General features: G+C 46.3%; 1 protein-coding gene and 2 long non-coding RNA genes across 6 annotated transcripts in view; 2 read left to right on the forward strand and 1 right to left on the reverse strand.

The window, feature by feature from the left end:
* Eph (Eph receptor tyrosine kinase) overlaps positions 1-27,640 on the reverse strand; it is a 328,008-nt gene that overhangs the window by 260,749 nt on the left and 39,619 nt on the right. The gene's annotated exons all lie outside the window — the stretch shown is intronic.
* Positions 1-27,640, forward strand: part of LOC147754943 (uncharacterized) — a 98,317-nt gene that overhangs the window by 40,380 nt on the left and 30,297 nt on the right. The gene's annotated exons all lie outside the window — the stretch shown is intronic.
* On the forward strand, positions 9,529-13,293 carry LOC147754944 (uncharacterized). Its single transcript, XR_015330324.1, has 3 exons — positions 9,529-10,517; positions 10,629-10,788; positions 13,154-13,293. It is a non-coding gene; the product is annotated as an uncharacterized LOC147754944 (long non-coding RNA).

Here is a 27,640-nt window from a genome sequence, read left to right on the forward strand (position 1 = left end):
CTGCACGTCAGCAGAAATGTACCCTTGTTTCAACAATGGGAAAACGCTATTTAACGTATGGCAACTGTAATAGCATGCATTCCAGCGACTTCTAGCATCTTTCTTCTGTTCGGTTTTCGTTACAATGATGCGTCTATGAGAGAATGATAGTCTTCTATTCACGTGTTCGCTAAATCGCCATTTATTCGTGCCCATATCGTCTATTGCAATTTACGTACTCAACTAAGCGATCCTACTTTCATACTGTTCCAAATAGAGAGCGGCGCTGTCAGTAGTACCAACAGCTCTCAATAGTGTACGTACACGCACGTACATGCACGTGAATGTTCGTTTATGCACAACACAGTTCAACTGCGTTACAAAACAATAAGGCAAACAAGCTAGTACACGGCCCAACAGACAGCAACAAGAACAGCAGTAACAGCAGCAGTAGGCAAAAGAGCGAAGGTCCTGTACCGCACACAGACACATTTGTTCACGTACGTAAGCATAGAATACATCAGCCATATTGGCCTTATGGTTTTACCTAGGTGACAGTCGTTCTTCTTGAATTTTTTTAAAACTCAGGAGCAGAGAGAGAGAGAGAGAGAGAGCGCACAGGAAGCAAAATCAGGAACACGGTACAGAATAACGGGAAAACCAGCGAATCGAAGAATCTGAACGACGGTGGTGCACTGCCATGACAGCAACATCGACTAATGGAAACGGACGTGCAACAGTTGTCGTGAATGGAATCAACAAGTCACAAGTCCTAACCTTGCCCCGGTCTGGCTGCAGCAGATTGTGCCTGCTTCGATATGTTATTCGACGCTTTGACTATCTTCACCCGTGCCAATGATTTTGTATGCGTGTCTGCGTGCATATTTGTATGTACGTCAATCTCCTTCTCACTGGGCAAGCTTGCAATGCTTCTGCAGCGGTATTACTATAACTAAACTGCGTTGTGCAGTAGGGCCTTTGCATTGGCTTGAGCAACACGGTCTGCTGGACGTGCATGCAATCTATGCCTGTCGCTCGCCGCCTATGTGGGTCATGCGGTCCCTGCCGCTGCTCAGATGTCTCTGCTTTCTGTTCCCTATTTCTTTGCACTGCCTCCAGCGGAGACAGGAAGATACGGAAGGGAAAAGATGTGAAGGGCAAAGTTAGCATTGCCGGAGAAAGTCCGCCGACCCACCCACCGGCCTGGTAGGCCGAAAGATTCAAACCGAGACCACATATTCTATGCGCTTTTGAACCCCATATTACGGCCACCATCACCGCCTCCGCCGTATTGCTTTGGAACTCACGCATCCCGGCCCGTACGCTACGACAGCCTCGTATCCATCGTATAACAGTGGTTGTAGTAGTCGCTCAGGGGACTAGAGTAGGTGACAGGGTCAGGTCCGGGCAGATATGAAGGTACTGAGCTAGCGCGTACAGGCATTTGTTGGGGGTAGAAGATGAAGAAGGAACAGAGAAAGAAGACTACAGATAAAATAAGCTTCATTCAGTGCACACTTTACTGAGAGCCCGTTGGCGAACTGGGCTTTCTCAGCCTAGGTTTTGGGGTTTTGGTGAGCGGGCATGGACAGAAGGAAAAAAGGATGAGTTTCCAACGTAAGTGGACTCTTAGAATGAAAAGGAGAAGGAGAAAACACGAAGGTATTGGTGAGGAATAAAAACAGATAGGGTTCTGATGCGGAAAGGTGAAGTTGTCCCATAGGTGAGGCGGCCCGAAAGTGCTGAAGCCGACGGCAATCTTCCGAACGGGGGGCATAGACGGCCTCTCTGCGTCTATACCCCTTTTGGGTCCACCAGTGCTTTAGTTCCTCCAACAGTTTCCATTTCTAAAGAAAATGGCTTATCGAATTTGAAGTGCTTTGGAATAGGAGACAGCAATCAGGCCATTGTGAAGGCTTTTTATATCCTATACTAGAAATACGAACATAGGCACTCTGTTTGTAGTCAAACGAAAATGTTTTATTAGATCAAAAAAAGTGACTGCAAATTTCCGTCAGAATTGTAGTGATTAATTTTATCCATCAGCGGGCCATAATTATAAAATTATTTACTTATTATTTATTAGAAACATAATTTGGTGTGCAGTACGCGCTGCACATTGTGATACAACTATATTATCAAACTATATTAATATGCAATTGATATGGATACAACAGAATATTAGAAACACGTATCGAGTACTAGAATTTGAATATGTCCTGCCCTTAATAAACTTTAAAGGACACCCATGCTTAGTTACAGGAAGTTAAATAGACATGCTATTTTAGGTGATATTTGTCGGTTGCGGGTTTTTTTCGTCGATCGCTTGTTGGAGTATCAATATGACTTCAATGGCAGCGGCAACGATAACCTTGGGTTATATACCTTCAGAGCTGTCTTCACTCGTGACCAGACCGAAAACGCAATGAAACAGAATAGACTACCATTGCTCAAACAGGTTCTGTGAAAGTCAGAAAAGAGCCCTTGGGGCTGCCCGAGTAACTAAGACTGCTTACGCGAGCCAGAGCGAATGCGTAGTCTCGGCATGCATGTATCGTTGAACTGTCTACAATGAGCGAATCCAAGTGGGGAGACTTTGACTCGGTGGCTGTCGGTGGCTGGGTGGCTCGCTCGCTTGCTCAGGGGGTCGCTTATTCGGCCTGATTTTGCCTGCACACATACTTGACAGCAGCAGTGCACACAGCATTCTACCCTAGCTCTGATCGCCTGCTGACGAGAATGAAGCTGCTTCGTTCGGTGGCCCCCTCGGCTATGACTTTCGTCGTTTGGATTCTGCCGTTCCTGTTTGCCAGCGGCGACGGGGGCGTGGACGGCATCTGCAAGACGCAACTCACAGACGAACAGCTGAGTTCGCTGCTGCTGCTGCTGCAACTGTCGGAGCTGCCGACGGCGTCGCCTGTCGCTCGTCTCTCGCAGAAGAAACAGTCCGGATTCATCGTGGCGACGGCGTAATGCGAAACACGGCGACTGCAAAAGCAACTGCTGCCTGCCCGTCTGCACGCCCGCCACATTCGTGCACGTACGTGTACTCACACATTCACACACACACACACACACACAGGCACACACACACACAGACACACTGATTGCAAGTGTCAACCATAACTGAGCAGGCAAAGGAAACGCAGACAGGAATAAAACAGCGGCCAGTGATGATGCCTAGACCAATAGGCACACGCGCCAACGCATTCACATAAAGGCAGGCAGTAGAGCAGGCCAGCTTCGCTGAACGGCACATGCAATCCAAGGATATGAGTTCTACTGCCGTTCGTCAGGCCATACAGGACTCAGCCAGCATTAAACAGTTTTAGGCAGGCCGGCCTCGCTGCCGTTGCATGGGCTTTCGTTGACGCTACGTTGGACACATTCTCCGATCAGCACTGGCGAATGCAGCTGGCCTAGCGGTTCGTCCGCGAACAGCATGCTTGCCTTTGTGCCTGCCTTGCCAGCCAACAACTCGTTGCCCAAAGCCGTAGTTAAGGCCACACGGGAGGGAATGGAAGATCTCGTAGCAACGACAACAATGCTGGCAGCGAAAGTAGGGGCTGTGCTGGTGATAGTGGCACGGAAATGCTGCCAGCTGACTCTACGGCCTCAATAGCAGTTATGGCTGCTGTCACTTTCATTTCAACTTTTGTTCGACCGCGTCACTTTTAATTCGAGCTGGAGAAATGCTCATCAAAATGCTCAGCGGATTGTAAGCATTAAACAGACGAGACATTTGAATGATAGAAACGTAATAGGAAACGAGAGAGGGAAGCGATCAGCGAAAACATAGAAGAACTAGTCGAACGTTCCGGCCTTCCACGGTCTCGACGCTACAATGATTTCAGATAATTGTAGCAGCAGTCATGCCGTAGGAATGTCGTTGTATTTTTACTGTCGCCCTGGGACATAACTGATTTGTTATTGCCACCCAGCTCTTTGGCACTGTGACCGTCTTTTTCGTCTGCAGATTATAGGCACAAAAGGCGCCACGTTCACGGCGTTCATTCAGCTTGAAAGTATCGCCGACCAGCTCGGCGTAGCGACCCTCTGTCTATTTGCCTATAGGGAGGGTTTTACGGGGTGTTCTGTGACAACCGACGGACGCGGCTAACTCGTCACCGATCTCGAACCTCGAACTACGTTCATCTCGTCTTTTGGGTACATAAGACAAGCTTTGGCTGAATACGGAATTAGCTTGTCTTCGAAGCCATAAGTTATTCTGCGATCACCACTAGAGCTTCGGTTGCTGCTACTTCGAAAAGAGGCATATTTGTTCCATAAAATGACCCGCACATCTGAGAAGAGGCATTCATGCTCTTGGATAGTGTTTAGCCGAATGAGTGGGCATAAGAGGTTTGGCAATGACTACGCCAATGGTAATATGTTGTTGTGCTGGTGGGCCAGTTGTGCGAGCGTTCATCAGACGCGTTTGCCGATTCCGCGGCTGACACCAACAGATTCAGCAGAAACAGCGCGACATCACAAGACAAATAGCGATCCGAATAGCTGTGACTGGTGAATGGTGGTCGTGCGCTAGTGCTCCTCGTAAGATTTCCAGCTCGATGTTTCTCCCCGTTTCAGTCTGTGTACGATCATTTCTCGAGTAATGGCGTCTCTTGACCTGCGATCAGGCGCTAGATACCGTTCCACATGTCCTCCGTTCCTAACACGACGTGGCGATCGTTTGGTTTCGAAGAGTATGACTTAGGTTGCTCGTTTCGTAGTTTTAGCCACTCTTCGTATTGCCTTACCCCGCGTAAGCCCACCCGCGTAAGCTCGCCCGATTTTGCCAATCCACGGTCCAGTCTTCGTCATTTGTTTACCCCGCGTTCAACAAGAATTTAGCGTCAACTTCAATTTTTTCATTGATTCATTGAGTGTTTCTCGCAACGGGACGGACGATGATAGGGATTGCCCGACCCTCTTTTGGCGGTCTAGCTGTACTCCATACCCGATGGGACCGCCTCGACAACTAGCAGAACAGGACAAGGACATACAGACAGCCAACCCACCGGAACCCTCTCAACCTACTCGAATGCCCCTTTCTACCTCTGTGCTATAGAAAATAAACATGCGTGCTATAGTATGGCTAACAAGAAACGGAATCACAAGCGGCAACAACGAAAATAGCTGCGTAATATTAATGAAGGATCCTGTCCTGAATTTCAAATTGATTCTATTGCCCAGCACGGATAGACAGCCGATTGGGAATACAAGACGCAGTGGATAAACATCTTTGGAACCCGGTGACGGCTTGCTCGGTTCGTGTTGGCCGCTATCCTATTGCAGTAAACCACCGCCAAGGATAAAGTAGACAATGTTTGGGGTGAGAACAGAACAGGGTAGATGTGTTTATAGACATAGTCGAAGCACAGACCGTGCAGCTGCTGCCTTATATACTATGTTGTCATTTGAGTTCCGTCACTTCATCTTTGTTCTCCTGCAGAATAGACAAGAACAGCTACTGGCTACCACTGCCTATGCTGAAACCACGCACTGTGTTTTCTAGCGTGACGCTATTGGCCATATTTACTGTGCTACACTGTGGGACGCTAGATCGTCGGAACTCTACCGCCGGAAATCCTTGGCGATACATGTCGTCATGTTAAATCTAAGATAGTAGTAGCATCGCAAAGATCAGCGACGCCTCTTTTGGGTTCTTTATGAGTTGCGACCAGGTCCGGTATTGCCCATTTCCTATCTACTGCAAGACTGTAACTCGAGCTGCTGCCACAGAGAGTGAAGGAAACTGATTTATCACCAAGCTGTAGGGGGGCGACTAGTGCTATCACAAAGACTCGTAGCTGAGTGGAGGTGTCCTTCAGAGCATGTTCGTATGTTTTTTGTATCCACTTTGATATTTATATGTTAATATAGCATTCAAGCCTAATAATACTATACGCGTTGATGTGCCTCGAAGCAGAAGCTTTTCCTCCAGTGAACTTTGAAGCAACGAAAATGGCGTAAACAAACGGTCGGAAAATGCACACAAGCGGTGCGAACAGAGTACGATTATAGTGGTAGTAAAGATCATGCTTTTCTGGCCCATCAAGTTCCCGTATGCCTTTCCCTGGATGTCGCTGAATAAGTGCGATCGGGTACCTGTGCATACAATCGTCATTTGACATCTTGCTGGGTCCCGGTATCGATGGCCCTGTTGTAGAATTCCCGTAGATAGAATTGTTCGAACAACGAACCGCGTTCGCATGCGCGTTGAAACACCTCGTAGTGCGTAATGATCCATCTACCATTATTTAGGCCTACGTAGGTACCAAACCGACTTGAGGCGAGAACACCAGTGAAGAGAGTCGCAAAGGTGCATCAGCAGAGACGCCGTTACTGACAGGCCAGATGGCCAGCCGCCAGCGTGAATAACAATGACCTAATACCTCAACATATTATCGCGGCATTACTGGTTGCTCTTTCATAGAGGGGACGATATACATACACCGGTATCCTTAGGGGCGACATACGCCATCAATGAACACACATATATCGACAAATTCATTACGACGCTATGCAGGAGTAAGCATACGCCTATACTACATAAATGTGTCCTCAACTATTGTGGGCTTTGCGTGTGCCTAAAACCGATTTTGTGCTGTTGCTGCTGCTGCTGCTTAACAGTGCTGTGCCATTATTCGAGTCAATCATGGATATCCGCTGATGAATAGCGTCCAATCTAGAGAGACTAAACTTACTACGTTGACGTTCCTTCTTCCGTTCATCATCTCAGACTATTATCGGATTGCTACAACGGCTCTATGGCGCAACTCCCGCCATTCAGCTAGCTATCGAAATGGCCTTCATTCTAACTAGACGCATCGGCCTACACGGACGCTATTCCTTCAATTCGGAATGCCTTCTTAAATTCTAATACTAGACATTTCTTTTCGACCAATCGCGCTACCGCATCTCCTATTCGGCTAAGAAGCACAAACGAGGTCACTGAGCGAAAACGTATTCAAGAGTATCGTTCGACACAGATAGTGAACTTAGTAGGAACATACAATTAGTAAAATATAACTTGAAGATACTTTATTTTTACTTTGAAGCAGTGGCAAGATAAATAAAAGATGCGGGCATTTTTCATGCTTCGTTTCCGAGACTCTATTTAAATAAAAGTAGATATTTTACCAACGGTTTTCACATGTGCTCAAGGTACCATTTCTGATCTTTTAAACGTCATCTTTTAAATCGCAACTAACCTTTTAATTTTAATATTAACCAAGTGTCAAGCTAGATTCTTAGGTGTAAACTAGCGAAGTGTCGTTTAAATGTGCTACATACAAAAAACGGCAGCAGGGTTAGATTTTGGGCTGGTGACAAATCAAAAGTCCCAGAAATACACGGACTTATAACGCTCAAAGGGTGCAAGTCTCAAAGACACTAACTACTGAAACTTATCTGGATAGTCCAATTCACAATTGATATTTCCTTTTCTAAAACGGTCTTTGACTTGTCTATCGAAAATCCGGACATATCAAAAATGCTTATGCCACTATATAATTCCTATTGAGTATTCTTCGGTTTACTTGAGACAAGTTTTCCTCGTATTTCGTACGAAAACTCGTACTAATCTATCCAGTCGACTTGGAGCCAAAAAAAAAATCTTTGATCGTCATGGCGGTTCATCCAATGCAAACACATTGGGTAATAGCTCATTCGTTTGAACTGTGGAAAACACTGTTATAGACCATGACGAGTCTGCTGTTCTGTTCTAGATAGAACACGCTTCGTTCTAGTATCAAAAATGGCAGATAAGCCTATACCCATTATGTTCTATAAGTAGCCCAAACGGATAGCTGTTTCTCAAGACACTTACGAACGAGGAAACAATATTCTATCTGCTTCTCGTTTACCTTAATTATCCTTGGCCAATGTTCGTATAGTCCAGCATCTATAGGCGCTGCCTTCTATTGTATACCGTTGCATTTATGCGTGTTCGAGTAGATTCACAGCACATACATGTACATATGTACATCCAGATGCACATAGCTCGCAATTATATTTACCAACAAACTGTAATACGTCGACCCTTAACTGTACATTGCATTGTATAGCACGGGGATAATGCAGCGAATGTCTGTGCATGTTCTTACGGATGTTTTTACTGATACGTGGTACGCACACTGTGCACACATCGATATTATATAAATAAAAAAGTCTTCACCTCGCGGTTGGCTCTATTTGTTTTATTTGATATAGATTCGAATCCAACAATACCTGTCGTTGTCGCTGTTGTGGTCGAACCCGTCATATTTGCAAGATATCCCATCCGCCTTTGCTCCCTTTTTCTTTCAGGTGAAGCCTCAGACGAAGACAGATCTTCTATGCACAATCCCTTCTGATAGCAGAACATAAAGCGATGCTAAAGCCCACAACAGACCTTCTTATGCTTAAAGTACGTTGGTTCCCCAAACGAGACAGCGAAACAGGCAGCTGAGCACTATAGTTCCACAGGGACTTCTAGCCACTCAACAAGCCAGTGGATCTCAACGAACTTTGTATCCATCTGTTGAAGTAAAACCTTCTCTCTGTTGCATGGCGTGCAAGCGCCGATGCTCGCCAGGACAAAATTAACAACAGTAACTAAAACGAGAGAAGGAAAACGAACGTGCCCAATAATGTGAAGGAAAAACTGATGACTGCACATTCGACACTTTTCGGTCACATCCCTGTGATACTGACTAGGACGAACGTCTTTAACTGGCTATTCTATCCAATCCTCGAGTGAGTAGGCCGCGGATGTTACCATGTTAAAGAAGGATAAAGACATGGTAGCGAGTAGTGAGAACGCAGCGGAATCTCGCAGTGAGGAATGAAGAATCAAGCCAGACCGTAGGCTGTAAAATAGAGAAAACAAATAAGGGGGAGAAAAGACGAGCTGCGTTACACTATTACGTCCTCAACTGTGGTCCTTTACTTTTCCTGTGCCTTGTGCCCCTATGATATCGTAATGGCCCGTAATGTACCGTATGCGTCCAGTAACATCTAATTAACACAAAATAGCAATTGTACAGGTTGTAGATCTATAGAAAAAATATTTATAAAGAAGAAAAGTATACAAAATAAACCTATTTGCAAAATGATATCTTTCAGAGGAACTTATGCATGAAGACCAACGGACTCAACGGAGCATTAAGAAATAAGCTTTTTCAAAATTCGGCCCCCTTCCTTCACAAAATTTTTTCCTCTATAATTATAGTTAACATATTCATGATGAACAAGACGCTGACATGCAGAGTGTGGTTCGGGCATCTGTATGTTTGCTGGGATTGGCCTTACAATTTAACAACGATGCGACCGCCGCACACATACGGACATACAGAGTACAATAAAATACTTACTTCCGGGGGCGTACAGACGCATGGAAGCAAACAATGACCCCAAGTTCTCCCCCACATTATCGAATAGAGGGTCTACAATTACCCACAAAGAAGAGGAGAAAGGCAACCTCTGCCCTGTGAAACGAAGGTGGCCTCGCCTTCATAGCCACTGCTGACGCCCATACTCATTCGAGCTTGAACAGATCGTTGCTTGAGCTCCTTAGTCTACGGACTACGATCACCCCATAATGGTTTCAACGGATCCGAACAAAAACGAGGGACTTTCGCGAAGCAGCCATTGAGGGGGCCGCCCTCTTGGTTCAAGACTCCGGTTTAGACTGCACTGGCAATAACGGGGATGACAACAACAACAACAGCAGCAGCAGGGACGACAACAACAACGCCTGTGGCCTAGACGGTCCCCGCCTGCAGGCAGAACGCGTGACGAGCCCTCTAAAAAGTCGCCAGCAACGCAGCCACCGGCAGAGCAAAAGAAAAAAGGCATTACTGAATGAAGGGTGCAACTTCTGCAACCCTGCCTTGACTGCATGTAGTTCTCTGCCCAGTTCCCTCTCTCTGTTTTCTTACAAATCCACACTCTTTCTACTCGCCGTGTCTGCCCGCTTTCTCAGGGGCGGCAGCCGTTGCCGGAGTACGGTGAAAACGAAGTTCAGTTCGACCGGTCCCGCTGCTGCCTGCTTGAAAGCGAGTAAACGACCGAGCGAACAGACGACCGGGTGAGGGGAAAATGCCTCACTACCAATGGGTTTTCGCCCAATTTGAGCGTCTATTGCTCTCCTTCTTGTGTTAGCGATATTTCAACTGACGCGCGGGTTTGTGTGTGCACGGGCTATCAGCTACGCTCGGGTCTGACTGTAGCCTGCTGCAGTGCATTCTGAGAGCAGTCTTATAAGAGGCTTCTGAGAGCTGGAGAGCTTATTGCGCGGCTGGTTGGATTGGGGTTGGCTAGATTCGGCCGAGGCGTCCAGCTCGGGCCTCGTTAGCGATGCGCGACAATACATCGCATACCTGCTAGCTTCAGAGCCCAAAGAGTCGAGGCTTTGCAATCACCATTAGCTGTGTATGAGTGTGCTTACGGTTTAGTTAATATGAGCGCAAGACTTCGCTAGTATGGACCGATGTGTACATGTAACCACAGCGTCGAGATGGAAAAATTGAGCCATGAATTATAAATAGCCAGTAAGCTAACACAAGTCGCACTACTTTCAAATGTATAATTAATAGGTAGGTGCTAAGATTAATATATTTTCAGTAATGAATACAATATATTTGATCCATATTAACCTACAGGCAATTGTGGCCAAGCCTTTGCCTGTGATGCCAACGACCGCGATCATTGGTGGATAGGGGGACAAGCATCGCCAACATCAATACATACGCTACATTAGATACGTGTTTCAAAAGGAACATCACGTAAACATCGTATGGTTAAACACGAACACGTCCAATAGTAAGTAATAACATACATGCCCCAAACGGTGACTGTGTAACTATTGCGACGGCTGGAATAAGCTCTTTTTTGTAGACAATGGCGTTAGGCTTTCCTTGACTTGCTCGTAGTCTCGATCAAACTGTCGTGTGTGTCTCGGAAAACCGTCGCCTTATCTGAAAAGCCTGGTGCAACTTTTAAAGCTACTCAGCGTAAGGGCCATGTGTAGGCACCCTCCTATTTCCTTCGAATTCTTTTCTTATGTTTTCCGAGTTTTCTAACTGTCTCTATTTGATAGAGCTGGTGGTGCAAAGACGACCGCATGCGCTGCTTTGGCTGCCTACAAAAGCTGACGGTGACATGAAGCCGCGGCAGTAGCCTCAGTGAGGGCTAAGCTTTTAAGACTACAATCGCTGCTGACGAGCCAGTCTGGACAGAACGAGAACTGGAGCAAACTACTTATGGAGCGGAGGCAAAATAGGCCACAGAAGACAAGTTCGGGCAAACCACTCCGTTTGCAAGCGAATCTCTTCGAATGCCAATTTGAGAGACTGAGTCTATGAGCACTCGGAGCGAATCAGCCCCCTGTTTGCCCACTTGAGTAGTGGGCGTGGTCCAATCTCTCTCTTTCTCTTCCTAAAGACTCCCAGGCAGCGGGATTAGAATAGGCAACCGTAATCTCAATCGACCTTGCCAGTCTTGACGCGCTATGTGTTTGCAGCACTCGTTGCCCACACCTTCCGTGGCTGAGTGACTAACGGCCAATGTAGCGGCCGGCCGCGGATTCGTAGCAGCTACCGATATTATAGATCTCCACTGATCGCCATCTGATTTAGGGACCGTTTTTCGAATCAAATCCACTAAACTAGACTGCCAACACATCGCTTGCTACTGCCAGTCTCTTATGTCGCCGTATAATACACCACGGCCTCGGCAGTGGCCGTCGGTGACACCCGTACGCCAAGTTGTCGGAAACGGAATAACCATTTTCAGGCTGCAAACCTCTTTAGGAAGAAAGTCTCTCAAACTGTATTTGTAAGCCTGCACTGCAGGGGTGCCGGCGCCATATGCTCTTAACAGTAGCACCAGCAGCGGCAAGAGTAACGGCCGCGCTGAATTTCGTTCGCTCCAAATGTGTGAGGAACAAAAGAGAATAGGAAAAGTCCTATGTTCCTCAGACTCATGCAGGGCGCCTTTTGGCCTTTTTCTCTTTTTCCTAAGCGATTTATATGCAATGGGATACTCTTTGCTCCCCACGTTCTCTCGCTCTTCCACTGCCGTTCAGATCCGACAGCTCAGGTTTCGCTGCGCACTGCTTCGCCCAGGATAAATGTTATTGTTGAATAGTAAAAAGAATCCGTCCGCATCGAGGGAGTAAACATCCCCGTCCGTATTGCCCCAACTTCAGCTATTTCAGATCATCTAATTATAGCGAGTTAAACGAAATTGCGGGAATAACAATGGTTAATGGTAAATACATAACGTACAGTCGGCCCATCACATTGAATATGACCTTGGCGTTGATTGCTGTTTACAACTGTGTCAATATAAAATCTATATAGAACGCAAATGAGCATCTCAATACATTGCTCAAGTTCTTGTCCTCGTTAGAAGACCTTGCGCCGCTTTGACTTGAAGGCAGCTTCTCGTCGCTTGATGACGCTGACTCAACAAAAATTTATCAGGTCAAACCAATGGAAATCTCTCAAAGATACGGTTGCAGTAAATACAAGAAGTAGGTCAGCTTATCATATCGATAGGACCGAATTGCTCATGTGGAGAGTAGTTTTATACATCGCTTTCTTGGCGAAATTTCCGATGAAAAGATAAAATCGGTGAGAAACGGGTTTTTTTATAAGGGATACTTCAAGATACCTAAAAAGTACTTCTATCATAAACAGGCCACAGTCTCGATCTCCATTATTAGCATACAGTTCCCATCATGTGGTTCGCCCTCGTAACGACCCGTTGTTTACTTTTTTGGGCTGATCGCCTACCACTGACACGTGTTAAAAGCTGGGTATACTTTTTAGAAATTCTACAGTTGTATTGGTGCTTTGCTAATTTTTTTTTCTGTGACCATGGATAGCGCAGTATACTTTCATATCGCATCGTTCGCGTAGCGAACTATTGAATAACATAAATTGTTAAAATAATAGTTCCTATACGTAACGCAATGGCGACCTATGGGTGGCAGCATATAAATGCCCTGAACGTCCTGCCCGTTTATGCATAGTACCAAAGAAAGCTTGTTTGTTGGTCGACGCTTAGACAGACAGGAATGAAAGACCAGACATTTAAATGTTTACCGTCCCTTTAGGCTGCTGATTCAAATAATATCGCGTTGACGCGTGGAATAAACCTTTTTCCTCTCTTTTCTCGGAAGACGACGAGTATTCTTCAGGCGCACTTCGACTGGCGACCAACTTCGCTAGCAGTAGCAGCAGAGGCAGCAATCGACCATAACCGTGATTATAGTTAGTCGTGGTGACTGCAATGACGCCAAAACAACCACCAACAAATGCAGCCATCGTCTCTCCCTCTCTCTGAACGAGCATTTGCAATCGCGTTGCGTAAACGCGTCGCCAGCCGTCGGAGAAAGCAAAAGGAACCACTCAAAGGAAGCTCCGCTAGCTATCGCTTCATTCAAAGCGCCGGGGTCAAGAAGCAGGGGAACAGAAGAAAACATGAATGCCTTCCACGATATCATCGCCGCCATCATCGTCACTCCTTTTTCTTTTCTCTCTCTACTACGACAATGCTGCGCTGTGAACGGGAAACGATACAGCAACAGCAGTAAAAGCGAGTAGCGTCATGGCACGGGCAGCGGACCCAGGGAAGGCTGTGACCAAAAGGACGACAAGGAGAGCACATGGGGGTCTGGAAACGACCAACATCTGCTCGAGCAACGGGCAAGCTGCTGACTGGCTGGCTGGCACGACGGCACGTTACTACCGACACGTTCTGCTGTGGTCAAACCCAGACCCAAATTGAAGTCTCTCATTCGAGCTAAGTGTAATGCGGATAATGAGTAATGCGGAAGTGACAGAGAGCAACAACGTGCACAACAGGCGAAAGTAGAGAGAGAACTCCGGAGCTCGAGTAGTCTTGTATTCTACTTGCAGAGCACAGTTCTCTTTTTCTTTTTTTGTTCGAATCAACGAAGTCGCTTGCAGACAACAACAACAACCTGTCATTGAACAAACGGTAGATTCGAAGGTCTAGTTATCATCGTGTGCACGACTAATTTAAGAAGAGTAAAAGTGCTTGTCATTGAGTCGAAATGTAGAGAAGGCTGATGAAACAACAATTGTTCTGTAAGTTTACATTGTCTAGAAATTGAATCACAAAGCAATATTACGTTTTGAATCACGTTAGTTAACGGGGTAGTTTGCAGCTTTCAGTGCGGTATAAGTCAGACATCATACAACTTCAACACGAAACAGACATTACTTTCGAAAACAATCAACAGCCAATGATATCTAGTATATTATAGTAGTAGATCTAACATTCTCATTAATTCTATATTCTTAGCTTAACCTTCTCCGATAGTCGCGGACACTGAACCTTGTTGGCAAACCACCAGATATAAATGATGGGCAATCGGGTAAACGCGATTGACTAAAAAAAATCACTCCAGTATCACGGCTAGCGAGACGGCAGAAGACAGCTTCGAGCCTCGGCCTACGTCAGCCTTGTAGATACCAGGGGTCATCAAGTTTGCTAGTCCCCCGTTGCCAACCCTTGTTAAATAACAAATAAAAGCTTCAAGTGCCGGATACTCCCACTCTGTCCACCAGTGGCCCTCGTGAACGGTGGCGACGACGACAAAGGATGGCTTGGCTAACGGCTGAGGACGCCAGCTAAAGTCGCTTGGCCTCTTTTGTGGTCGACCCCGCCAGATTGCTCGCGTCTATAGCTAAATTTATATAATCTATAATCGAACGTTTCCTGTTACGCTGCAACTAGCGGGAACAATGCCAGCAACAACAATCACTGCATCGTAGCTTCGCGGGTGATGATTTTGCTACGGTTGACTTCAGTAATTCATTACTAAATTGAAATTAGAGTGATGTCCATCTCATGTGAAATTGATTTTTGTATCCGCTGTGGCCACCACCGCAAAGCGGACATGTTCTAACCCACAATTAATTTTAATTTTAATGAACACACAGATTAGCCGCACTCACTGTACGTACATACATTACGTACGCAACAATAACCAATGAAATGTAATCATATAGATTGAAGCAATTGTTATAGAAACGATATCGCTGTTTTAAAAACAAGCCCTTCTTTCAACTAACATATACGGCCTCTATGGGTATACTACAGACTTCATTAGTATGTATGCTCATACCACTAACAGCATTAAAGATAATAGATAGTAAATAATTATTCGTAATTTTTTCATGTTTACGGTGCCGTGAGGCGTTCCCGGCCCAACGTCGTATGACTGTCCGCGAGACCAGGATAATGTATATATACGTTATACAGCCACGTATATTCAACGCGGCCATGATCCTCTCGCTCGGTCTCACCCACTTCGTCCTCCTTTCCCCGTTCTCCTGTTTCCTGGCTGGCTTTTCCTGCATCCCGCTAGTACCATTACTAGTCCGAGCGGTTCCGCTGTTCCTGCAGGAGGCTACTGCCTGAGCCGTTGCATCAACCGATAGCAGCATCAGCAGCAGGCCAAAGTCCAGACGCAGAGCACAATTTTGTGGCGCGCCTTTAAGTCCAGAGCCAGGCCTCCTGATCCAGAGGCGGTTGCAAGGGCAATGTGGCCGCGGTGGTCGAGTCCGGCCGACCTACCGAACACGGCAGACCAGCATTTGAATATTTGCCGCACGGCGCTACTGTCAAACTTTGATGTAGCGATAACGCATTACGCCTGGCGAAGCTGCTGCCATCGCTATTACTCGTAAGGCTGGCCGCAACTGCTGGGGGGCGTTGCATCCCCCTGGCACTGCCGTTGTAGCACAACGCAGTGCTAAGTCGTCGAGAATCAGCAGTAGCAGCAGCGGTAGCTGCACCACGAGTACAGCCGCAGTCTTCCTTCGTCTAGCGTTCGTTCGTTGTTACTTCCTTACCCGGTGCCTTGCGTTACATCCATTAGACGAAGCTGAGCAAAGCGCGTCCCCAAAGTGGGGAATTCGGGGATTATAGCAGGACTGTAGCTGAGAAAGTGGGCTAAACTTTACTGCTGCTAAAACTACGACCGCTGTATAGTTCGCGTCGCTGTGCAGAAAGCGTTCCACGGTAAAATGTACCCCAGGCGCCGGACGAAGGTGTCCGTCCCCTTGTGAATGTCGATATATATGGCATATGCAATATAGCGCACGCACATATAGACAGACATTCGGTGAATCACTTCGAGAGAGTCCTCGCACGCTGGAAATTGCACTCGGAGGTTGTAGTACTATGTGGATCGTAGCGCATGCCTCGGTGGAAAAGGGGCCGTGTTGAGACCGTACCACATGAGGCTGATGACTAGTGATGGGAGCGGGCATATTTACGTATTCATACTTTAGCACATCAATTTCAACGGAGAGGCGCACGACGTTCGATCAAAGGACAAACTCGATCACATTTGTTGGCGATAGCGCGTAAATTAACAGAGTAGACAAAGCAGGTAATCGTTAATAATAATAATAATATTTTTAAAAAAATCGTCATTTGCTTCAAGGTTAACTAGTCTTAGCCAAGTCTTACTGAAGGTCGAAAAAAATGTTTTATTACGTTTCTGCCTTTTGTTTAAAGTAATGTTCACGTTTTAGATTCACCCATTTCTAGATGAATACGAAAAATGAGATATGCAGAATAGATATGCTATTAAAACCTCCTAGGAGAAACGAGAGGAGTTCCAGCTAGCCGGCTCTAACAGGTCTCACTGTTGGGGTCCTTAGGTCAGTACCTGAAGCGAGCGGCAAGTGAGACCGCAATTGTGGTTTATAACAGTTACTTTCTAACGTGTCACAGTTGGCTTCACAGACTCGTCGTCTTTTCTGGTCGCGGACAATTGCCCTGAGCCATTCCCTTGCCAGAATTTTGCTTCATAACCTGTTAATATAATAGGCAGCCATTGAGCAGATCGAACAAAGGTGGTCTTGAATGAGAAATGTTACAGGGATGGACACCTCGTAGCGATTGCGACTAATCGTAAAAGGCCCAGAACTGAATAGGCCTTGGAGCTATTCTCGATGGTTCTCTGATTCTACGTACCCATATAAAAGTAATAATAGTGCGATTATAGGTCTTTGACATCTACCTTAAGCGAGATTAGCGAGCTATGCAGTATTATTCAACGTCTCAACCGATTACCGTGATGTTACCTTCCAGTATTTCACTATTGGATTTTCGTTTGATATGTTGAATTTTCATCCCTCTTCAAAAATGGCTTTTAAGTCGTCTAAAACTATTAGAGGGTACAGAGAAAAAGAGCTACTCATGTGCTTCTTTTCAATGCTTATCATAATTGTTATTCTACATCAGCATGCAGATATATTCATAAACTGTATTTATATCTATTATACAGGTATAAAATGATGGCGACGTTTTTTACGTCCTCACGCGTTGATCTGTCAATGAAGGCAAAGGCCTTGCAAAATGCGCAGCGGGTTTAATGGCAGTTCTCATAGCTGACAGCCACCTATCGACCTCGGCAGTTAAACAGTCGCAGATAAAGTATCAAATCGCGACACATAGCTATTTCTCATTAGATAAATAGGGCTGCAATTATATATTCAGGGCTCGTCTCAGATGGATTACGATCTCACTGTTATTATTATCACATCAGGTAGAACGGCGGCGCTGGCGGCGGCAAGAGCAGCTCAAAAAGCTGACGAAATAGCAGTTCCACACATTGTTGTCGCAAGATTATAATATACACGCATATGGAAGACAAGCGAAGCTTTTATCGCATACGCTGACACATTACTACCATATATATATATATATATATAAAACGTGTCTGGCCGAACACTTGAAGGTGGTAGTGGCTCTCATCAGCGAAGGCAAGAGGCCCAGTAACTCACAGTTTCTACCTAAATGCCTCTGTAACAGAGTAGCAGCCAGCGACAGCAATACTATGCCCACACAACAGAACATTTATAAAGAAAACTCTCACACAGTTTCTTCGTCTGGTAGCGTTTCCTTTGGAGTCTCCTCATCTAGCCTCTTCCCCCATTGTAGCTATAGCCTACCAGGCCCTTCTGGTGTATTATGCTAGCATAGAAGAGAAGCTGAAGGTAATGTGGCGGTGCGCGACTCTTTGGCGTTGACGGCTGACTTGTGCGAATACCTGTCGTAGCGTCGTCTTAGACGGCGGCGGCGGTTAGACGTATCATGTACAGTGAAGATCTCACTATTTCTGCTGCTACCTCTCCCGGCCCAACAACGCGTCACCGTCCTATTATAAACATTCCTTCAGTAAAGCTAATATGTGACGCCAACTATGGCTTATGCGTAAACAGAGAGGAACATTGGAGATTTTTGCTTAGGAAGTTATTATATATATATATATATAATTCTTGCAACTGTAAATTGGTCTTCAAAGCAATTATAAAAAACAATGTGCCAAATTCATAGACTTCACTGGGTCGATGATCCAACGATATATATTGAACACTATTATATTACGTATATATTACTTTTGTCATTGTGCCGTTTGAGGGTTTGCATTGTATTGTCTCTCTGCCTCACGGCATGAACCAAGTCAGATTTTGGCAAACATTACGGGAAAAAAGCACTCACGTTCGAGCGCTGTTTAATCTGAAAATATTTGCAAGTATTAAGTACATGTTATATCGCTATTGGCATGCCGCTGTAAGAGTGGTCCCAGGAGCTTACGTTGACCGATCATATCAGTTAGGCTGTGCAGCCACTTCTTCTAAAATGGTATGAAATCTAATGTAAACAGATATTTCTAGCTCTGGCTTGTTTTATGTACGCGGCTGCGTCATCTGCGAAGCTACGAGAGGGAGTGGTCAGCCAGCCACCAGCCAGTTGCGCGAATGCTGACAGCCCCAGTACGAACCTCAATATATATGTATAGTCCCTGCTGCCTTCCTCTCTTCGCGCAACACCAGTCAAACGCTGGCGAAGCTGCGTCGCTTCGATGTTGGCCAGGTGCCTCTGCCGACCAAGGGCAGTCCTTCTGCCTTGCCGGGTTCGTACGAACTATTTGCGGCTAAAATCGGATTGGCGTACGGTTGAACCTGCTAAAGCCTCACTGTTATTCCCTCATCCGTCAGAACTTCAGTATTGGCTGCGAACCAGCTACCTCTGCGCTAACTACATCGAAAGGTGGCTTCGAGCCTCTCTCTCTTCCTCCCTGCGTATGTTCGATGTACCATTCTCTCCCAAGAGTTTTTGGGAAAGGGGCGAACCGAGTCAAGCGAGGCACAACGCAGGATCCCCGATCAACATAACACTATGGACGATGGCATGACGGTTGTAGCAGGCGCGCATGGCAGCGCCAACGGCACAAGGTTCTGCTCAGAGCTGCCGACGGTTTTGTTGGCCGAAGCGATAGCTATGGCCGCTGAACTGTTCGAGCAACAAATGATGAGCAAAGCTGACGATTGGTTGGCGAACGAACCTTCTCTAAAACAAGCGCCTTTGTCGTATACAAACGAGTGCGTGTTGTTTGGCTGCTGTTCGAATAGATCTTCGATTCCATCACACGCGGTTGGCTCAGTCAAAGCGACACCCTCGCAGCAGGATCATGCCAATAGCTACTACAGACGGGTCCTATCCTAAAAACCAAGGTATTTACACTGAGCCGATAGAGAACACGAACAACAGAAACAAGAGTACGATGAAAAGAATAGAAAAAACTAAGAGAACTGCGAGGAAGCAAGAATTAGGACAGGGTAACTCATCCAGACCTTCTTCGTTTCAGCCCGATCATGCTCCCGCTTAGCTTTTATACACCCTCCTTCCAGGATAGGCTCCTTTAGCCTACTTCAATAGGTAGACCCTGAAGATAAGCGGACAATACCTGTAACAGTAGTAATGTACATAGTGCCTTTTCGTATGAATGCGCACTGACACAGCTGCCGGTGCATTGCTGAACACAGATCACAGCAGACATATAAGGTGTATTATTCACACATATAACTCGTATATATATAGGAATGTACAGTAAACCGACATACGGGCATAGATACGAAGGAATGGTTGATAGATAGAGCGATGGCGACGACATCGTTGATAAACCGAACGAGATACGTTCCTGAGACGTATGTATGCTTTGCTTTTAACAAAAGAAGGAAGCCGGCAGGTTTGCAGGGGACACGGCAAAAGCTATTTTCGCTGACCATGAACCAACTATATACTATGCTACACCGGTTACTCGGTCTGTGCTCTGCTGAACCAGTTTTCTGTTGCTGCTATGATGTGCAAAAGGATATGGTAAGCGTAACGTTTGCATGGACATATCGAATGACTCCATTTGAGGCAAACTTGTTCGAAGGCAATGACGGCACATAGCATGGCCGCCGGGTATCGTGGAGCACGAGGAGCCCAAGTCCGTAGGGTCTGTGTTATGGGAAGATTACAGATTGAAGTTCGACGGCCCAGCTCTCTGTCCGGCTATGTCGGTACTATCCTTAGCCGTTCTGCGCAAACCCAGGTCAAACTGGGAGCAAGCCAGAGTTATGTCCGTAGACCTGGTTCGACCGCAAGCTGCTTCTTTTCGGGTGATCCTCGAGCAGAGAGGCGGTTTTAACGGTTACTAAAAGTGTAGCGAAACCTTCAGTCAGCCAAAGGCGTAACGGCCAACGTGATGGCAACTGAAACACCAACATTATGTGGCTGTGTTCTGGGAGAAAGAGAATGAAGAAAACGCACAGACTTTGGGCTGGAGGATCAACTGAAAAGAGACAGTCATCGGTAATAGCCATCGTTTCTTTGGGGGTGCAACATCTGAGATTCCTTAGGCTGCCTATCGTTTCCTAGGATTAACGGCACAGGTTATTTTTTTTCCGTTTTTCGCTGTCTTGGTTCTATCGACTCCGGCGACGTCAGAGGCAGGTCGATCAGTGCGTGTTTCACACAGCTTCGACTCGCAGAATCCGAGTGTCAAGGGGCCACTGAATTAAAACAGCCGATACGTACTCTGTAGCACGCCAGTCTATTGCCTGTTGTTCGTTCAACGACTTCGAGCCTTCAGCCTTTGTCGACCATAAACCACAAATTGCAGACTCTTCAGCGCTCACAGCTTGCTAATAGTGCGGTGATGAGCCATAGATAATTCAATCGTCAATGAAAACAAAAAGAAAAGCCAGCACCGACCACGGAAACGAGAACAATAACGTTGATAAATATTACAAAACGTTCTAATATAATTTTAAGAGTAACAGATAAAAAGTTCAACTAATAACAGGGTGTCGACATCATAAATTAGTATGATATGTTGACTTTTAGAGTTGGCATGCACGGCTGCAAGCATCGACGCGTCCTACGCGCCCGATGTCCAATTTTGTTAACTTAGCAGGAGTTGGTCCACTGACTTGCCGTGTCAATGGTTGTCTTCGTGTACACCACACGGTAAATTTGCCAAGGTTACTCCTGTACGCCAGATCCTACATCTCTGCATGAAAACAGAACATCGGGCACCGTTTAATTCTGAACGAAGCGTCTAATGGCCGACTGATTGTCATACGACTATTCGTTCAATATCAAAGTTAAAAAATCATTTTTTTGACGCTGCATTCAATTAACACCTCCCATGCGGCGTGTGTCATGACATTAATTCCGTCGTCGCATATTGTCCAGCCTCGTAAAATCCGTCCTGATGTCAACGGGACGCCACCGCTGTGATAAGGTACTGTGTGTTTTAGACGAGTTGTTTATTGCACCTAACGGATTGCGTTATTTTTCAATAAACAACAGTCAGCTGGTTCATAATATATGATAGCAAATAGAAACAAGGAAAATAGATGTAAAAAACACGGCCACTCAAATATAGCCGTTACCTCCACCATGTCAACGAGTGACCCCTCTTAGCGATAGCGTTCACTTGATCAGCCCAGCGTCACCCCTCTCCCCCCTCCCCCCCTCTGGATGGCAAGCGAACACGGTCGTGTGCTAATATTTGGACCTCATTGCGGATATACTGGCAAATAGTTTTTAAGCGCAATATGTTAATAAACAGCAGATATTTTATTATATTCGTTGGTCCGTTATTCTTTACGCCGGCAATTATATGCACATATAATTGAGCATGTTTTTATAGCTAGGCAACCATTTCATAGTTGATACTGCTTCTAATTATTGGCAAAGGAAAATTACTGCTTATCCAGTAAAACGTGTTGTCTGTCCACTTCTGCTATGACAGAAGTTTTTTTTGGAAGCTTTTACTCTCTTTTGCTGTCTTCCGATTTCGCCTCCAGCCACTACGGGGATGAAAGTTTGAAACTGATTGCGGCGGCAGCGGCGATTGTGGCAGAACGGAATCGAACAGTCGATTTGTCTAGCGCTCGTTTGACGTTCATAACGACATTGGCTGTGGCAGGAGGAACGATCGCAGACCTTTGTCGGAAACGCAATACCACGGCGGCGTGGTATCGGGCAGCACTCACTGACAAACTTCTGTTTTTTTCGGGTAAGGCCATCTTCGGAATTGTTGCTGCTGGTGGCGATGGGCATCGTTGCTGTTGTTATTAGCGGGGGAGCGGGGGGCGGGAGGAAGGGAGGGGTGGAAGCAGGGAGGTTTAGCTGGCTCAACTGAGCGAAATTGATTTAAGTTGGTATATAGTAAAGCTACACTTTAATATTACGCTTCACTCTGCTTCTGTATGATAGGCTGTTCTTTGCTATATCTATGATGCGTTATCACAACCGCGTCTGCCGTTATCGTAGCGCGCGAATCGAGCCGAATGATTTATAGCGGACGACGCGCGGCAGCAAAACGAAACATACAATAGTGTGATGGTGTGCTACGACTGCTGCTATATGTTTGTCGGTCCGCAGGTCTACTACCCGGTCGATACAGGGACACAGCGAAAGGACAAACTGCCGTTACCGCCTCTGCCGTCTATCCAAACCAATACCCGAAATTTCCTCCCATTCTATAACCATCAGCAATCCAATAGTGCCAATAGCAGCAATAACGGTAACAACGGCCGTAAGTAGCGAACGTTGTAAGTTAATAGGAACAAAAACCAAAAACAGAAGACAAAACCCTTACTCTGACCTCTCGGCTAACCATCGAAAGGATCATATCATCAAGTTAAGCGATACATCACGACACCTTCAAACTGAACGTCGCTTAGATGCCCTAACACAAGAAACGTCTCTGTGCAAACCTACTACAGGACGTACGCTCTGGTAGATGATCAGATCGAGACGAAAAGCGGGCAGCTGGGACGTTTATTTGCCCAACAGTAAACTTAGTTAATGTCAATTCGTTTTGCGTCACTACTGAATTGGTTGCGGCCATTTTGCTATAGGTCGTTCTGTTCATATTTACATAAATGATCATGTTTGCGCTATTTTAAGTTCAACGCAAAAACGGTTACATGGTTTCTTATAACTTATGGTTGAGATATTTTAGTTCGCGCTTTACGTGATCTCCGAAACGCTGCCTAAATATTCGAGATACGCATGATTGTGTGTGTCGACTTTTATGCAGTGGCGTCGTGCCAATGTTACGGTTAACTCCCGAAATCGTATTCAGCGTATAAAAAAAACGTCTGTTAACGCGTCGACGACGCATCACCTAATAGCTTTCACGGCTTTATCGTTTTATTTGCTGTGGGAATTAAACGCCACCGAAGCAGAAGATAATATACAGCATAATTCTTCTTTCATGGACACAAAATAATAGAAATGCCAAGTCACTCGATCGTTATCTGTGAATGCCAGCTTGATACGTGCAACATCCGTCCAAGTATGTTACATTATATTACAATAAGGAAATAGCTGCCGACCGAAGTTTATTTTCGTTGGGATAGTACTCGCCGCAACAGCGATATATAAAGAGCGTGAGCTGTGCGAAAGCCAGCAATAGAAACTTCGCTAGTTATCAACAGCGGGGAATTTTTTTGTTCAGAAGCAACGGCAGCTGGTGCTAGCTAACGCCAACGGGCAGCGGGAGCAATATATGCGCGAATCGCAGATCGTTACCGACCAGAATGGCCCGCGTCCGTCTATGGCACACAGTTTTGTTTTGTCATATCACCCATTGGGGCCTGGTGATGTTCGGACAATCGTCGTTTACTGGCCGGCGACTGAGTGTATGTTACAACACCGCTGCCTATTCCTAGCACATCCATATGCGTATCTAGTAAACCAGGAAGCATAAAGAAACAGAACGACGGTCGCCCATCATCATTTCAAACAGAAGTGACCGCCATGCCAAATGACAACGAAGACAGTTGACGAAGAAACTTTGTAGCGCCGAAAACAACAACCGGACGGGTTTCGAAACTGCTGCTTCGACAAACTGCGATTTTCGAACCAAGTCGCCACCGCAACCAGTACCGCAATTTACCCAGCCCATTTCATCTCTCTCAGTCGTACTCTATCGTTCTATTGTTTCTACCCCCAAACTAAGACACAACGATGGCTTTTTCGACTTTGCAAGCCTCTCGTACGAGTGCGTTCTTTTTCATTTGCCTCTATCTCCCCTTCTGTTAAAACGGGCGACGCCCGCCCGTTGGCCTCAGACACTGCGTCGCAACGTGGCGACGGGCTGCTCTTCTCAACTCGGCAGTTGCGCACCCCCTCCCCCCGCCGCGCCACGAAGTCATGGAGACTGAATGTCGTATTATCCACCGGTATGCCCAGTAGGCACACACTGCCCAGTGGCCGGAAATGATTCGCTACTTCCGATTTCATTCGTCTCTGGCTGGTAATGCTTCTGCCCACGCCTGGTCGGCCGCCGCTAACGGTGGCCCAGCTGGCGGCGCGCGAGCGTTTGAAACCTGTACGACGATTGTGGCAGCAGTCGCCGTCGTTGTCGTCGTCTGCGGAGCAATGACGCCGGAGATAGCGGTCGGTTGCGGTGCCGGCAGACCGTCGTGTTAGTAATCCGCGCTTTCAGGCGGGACGAAACGGGTGGTGGCAAGTCCGAAGAATCAAGCGAATGTGACCAGGAATCAGGACTCTTGAGGGGTTGTAGAAAATGGAAGGAACCTCTGCCTTCGCAACAAGGCAAAGCTGCTGTCACGCCGCACGACCTTCTTTGTTTTACCGCCGCTTGCACAGCCGATATAAAACAGGGGATAAAAAGTAGAAGCTATGTTGTGACAGACTACGGCATCTGTCTGACGATCAGAGAGGCCTCTATAGACGAACAGGGCTGGATCAGAGAAGGCAGCTTCGTTTTCGTACACCAGCGATAATGGCGAAATAGAAGGATTTGCTCTGTAGAAGGTAACGTGACTGTCTGTATCTATATATGTGTGTCTGTACGCGAGTGTATTTGCGTATCGAACCGGTTTGCGTGAACGTAACAAGACAGTCGAAGGGACCCGAAGCTGTCACTTCGCTGGTTGAAAGATGCAATCGGTTTGCCGCTAGTCACACGGCCGATCACATACGTGCCCATGAAAAGTAAAACACAGATAGATTCTGCTGTCACACGGCGCGGCCGTGTTAGCAGTGGCTGACTCCGGTAGCGCTGGGTTCGTTGACGGGTTAACAGCGAAACGCTGATGTTGGAAATGCGCAGGAAGAAGCCGACTGCTATGGTACATTGTGCGTAGACTTTGTATGTGCCCGTACAGGTATGACAGATATCGACGGCTGATCGCAGTAACATTAGATTATATTTATGGAAACTCCCTCGGTTCCGCAGCTCCAGCCACGTACAATACATTTAATATATCATATTTATGTGTTGGCGTTAACCGGGTAAAGAAACGGTGAAATATAATAGCAAATAGTTTTATTTTTCCTGGCAGCTGTACTTTATATCTGCTTATAGTTAGAACAGTCTCATAAAATGTGCTAAAAATGGATAGATTATTTATATATATATATATATATATATATATATATATTAATATTCTTGTATCTGTACCTGTACGCACGAGTGAGGTGTCCATTGCATGATCCACTGTCGTGTTGGCCAAGTCCGTACAGATGGAAAGCCATTTCGCTCTCTATACATATATATACCTCTTTCATTAAGCCTTAATCATAGGCTTCAAGTTCAGTGGTATTGATGAGTATGCAAATGCAAGACATAAATCACATTCTATGGCGATTCAGCTTGGAATCGTGCCGCAAGGGCGCATCGGCAAAGCGGATGAGTGCAAACGATAGAGGATCCCGGAGAAAAGAGGGGTCGAAAGGCCAGTCCTCATATCCAAGGTCTAAACAGGCACCGACGGCGTGATAACTTCGTTGTGGGCAACGGAACGTGCGGGCACGTTACAAAGGAATATTTATGCAGCAATCATCTGTGCAACCTGGCTATACACAAGAGTGTTCCAAACACTGAGTGATCGACACGTAGTTTCAGCTCCGGCTGCAGCAAAATGTTAACTAGTTCATTAGGTACCGTTCAATGGAACACTCTAATATGTTTGTTTCCGTTCGGTCATTGTGTCATTTCCTCCAAATAGTGATTGACGCAAATTAGTAGACTCTGAATGATGAATGGTCAAAGAGATGCAATGAACGATATGTTATTTTGCGACAAATGAGTGAGCGGATGCTGTCACTATTGGTGCTTCTGCACTAACATTGGATCGAGCAAGTGTGTTCAAGATAGCATGGGTATGATCTAAATTGATTGCACTTAGCTTTAACTTATCTTGAATCAACTAGTTTAACGTCAATAAATGTGGCAGACTGCCTCAGTTAATCTCGATTGGCTGTTGGATAAAAACACGACGATGTCGCATTAGTGTAAGCCGTTTTTCTTTTGAAGCTTAGCTTTGTGCAATGAACCGTGCCGCATCGTCGAGAATCCCTTGTCCCTCAACCTCACAGTGTCCTAACTTCGTAATATACCTTGCTCAGCTTCACACAGTTCCTCAACGTCAACTCGGCCTGGACATTATGGGACGATGTTCTCTTTTTTTTTTGCTACTTTCTTCCCGTTTATTCGTCTCGTTTTTAGCTTCATTTAGCCGTAGCAGACGACGTTTCATAGATTCCTTCCTCGCGGTCTGTACCCCGGCTTCTTGAAGCTTCAGCGGAAAAAAGAATGGCTTCGCTTGAGATATCCCCCCCCCCCCCCCCTACACCCACACACACGCACGCACGCATGCGTATACGGATTCGATCCCTCACTGCATCGTTGTCCTGTCGTCTTCGCGTTTCTTCTTGCTGTCGAAGGACTACACTGGACGGCAGTGTAGTACTGACAATGATTCATGTTCAGCAGTGAACTATACTACTGTATCTACTGAATACAAGCAGGACTCTGTCGTCGTCGTCGTTATGGTTGTTGTTGTTTTTTCAGGGCTATCTCCACACGGCCACTAGTGCCACTGCATTTGCCACAGCATAAGGCTTCAACTGCCTGGGCACATGCCTGTTTTGATGCAGCGCTCGGCTTCATCTCTCAACAGCGCCGCCAACAGCTGAGGTCAAAGGACGTCAGTAAGGTGCCGTGAGTGCTATACGGTGTCGACGAGCAACCCGAACAAGGAGGAAACAGTGGAGTATATTTTTTGCGTTCTTTCCTTTTGAATTCTTCGTTTTTGCTTGTTCTACCGAACTGATCTCTCGGTTGCCTTTTTCCTTTGGAGACTTTTGTCCCTCCTTTTCCCCACGCCCCATACAATACACAGATAAGCTGCAAACGCATATCACACACAGGCAGCATTCGACGACGAGCGTCGGCGGCAACTGCTGCCGCAGCCGCTTTTGTACCCGGCAGCTGAAGAACCTGCCTGCCGGCCAACCCTGC

This window comes from Varroa destructor, unplaced genomic scaffold, assembly GCF_002443255.2.
Source record: "Varroa destructor unplaced genomic scaffold, Vdes_3.0 BEIS01000006.1, whole genome shotgun sequence".
In the NCBI taxonomy this organism is placed as follows: Eukaryota; Metazoa; Arthropoda; class Arachnida; order Mesostigmata; family Varroidae; genus Varroa; species Varroa destructor.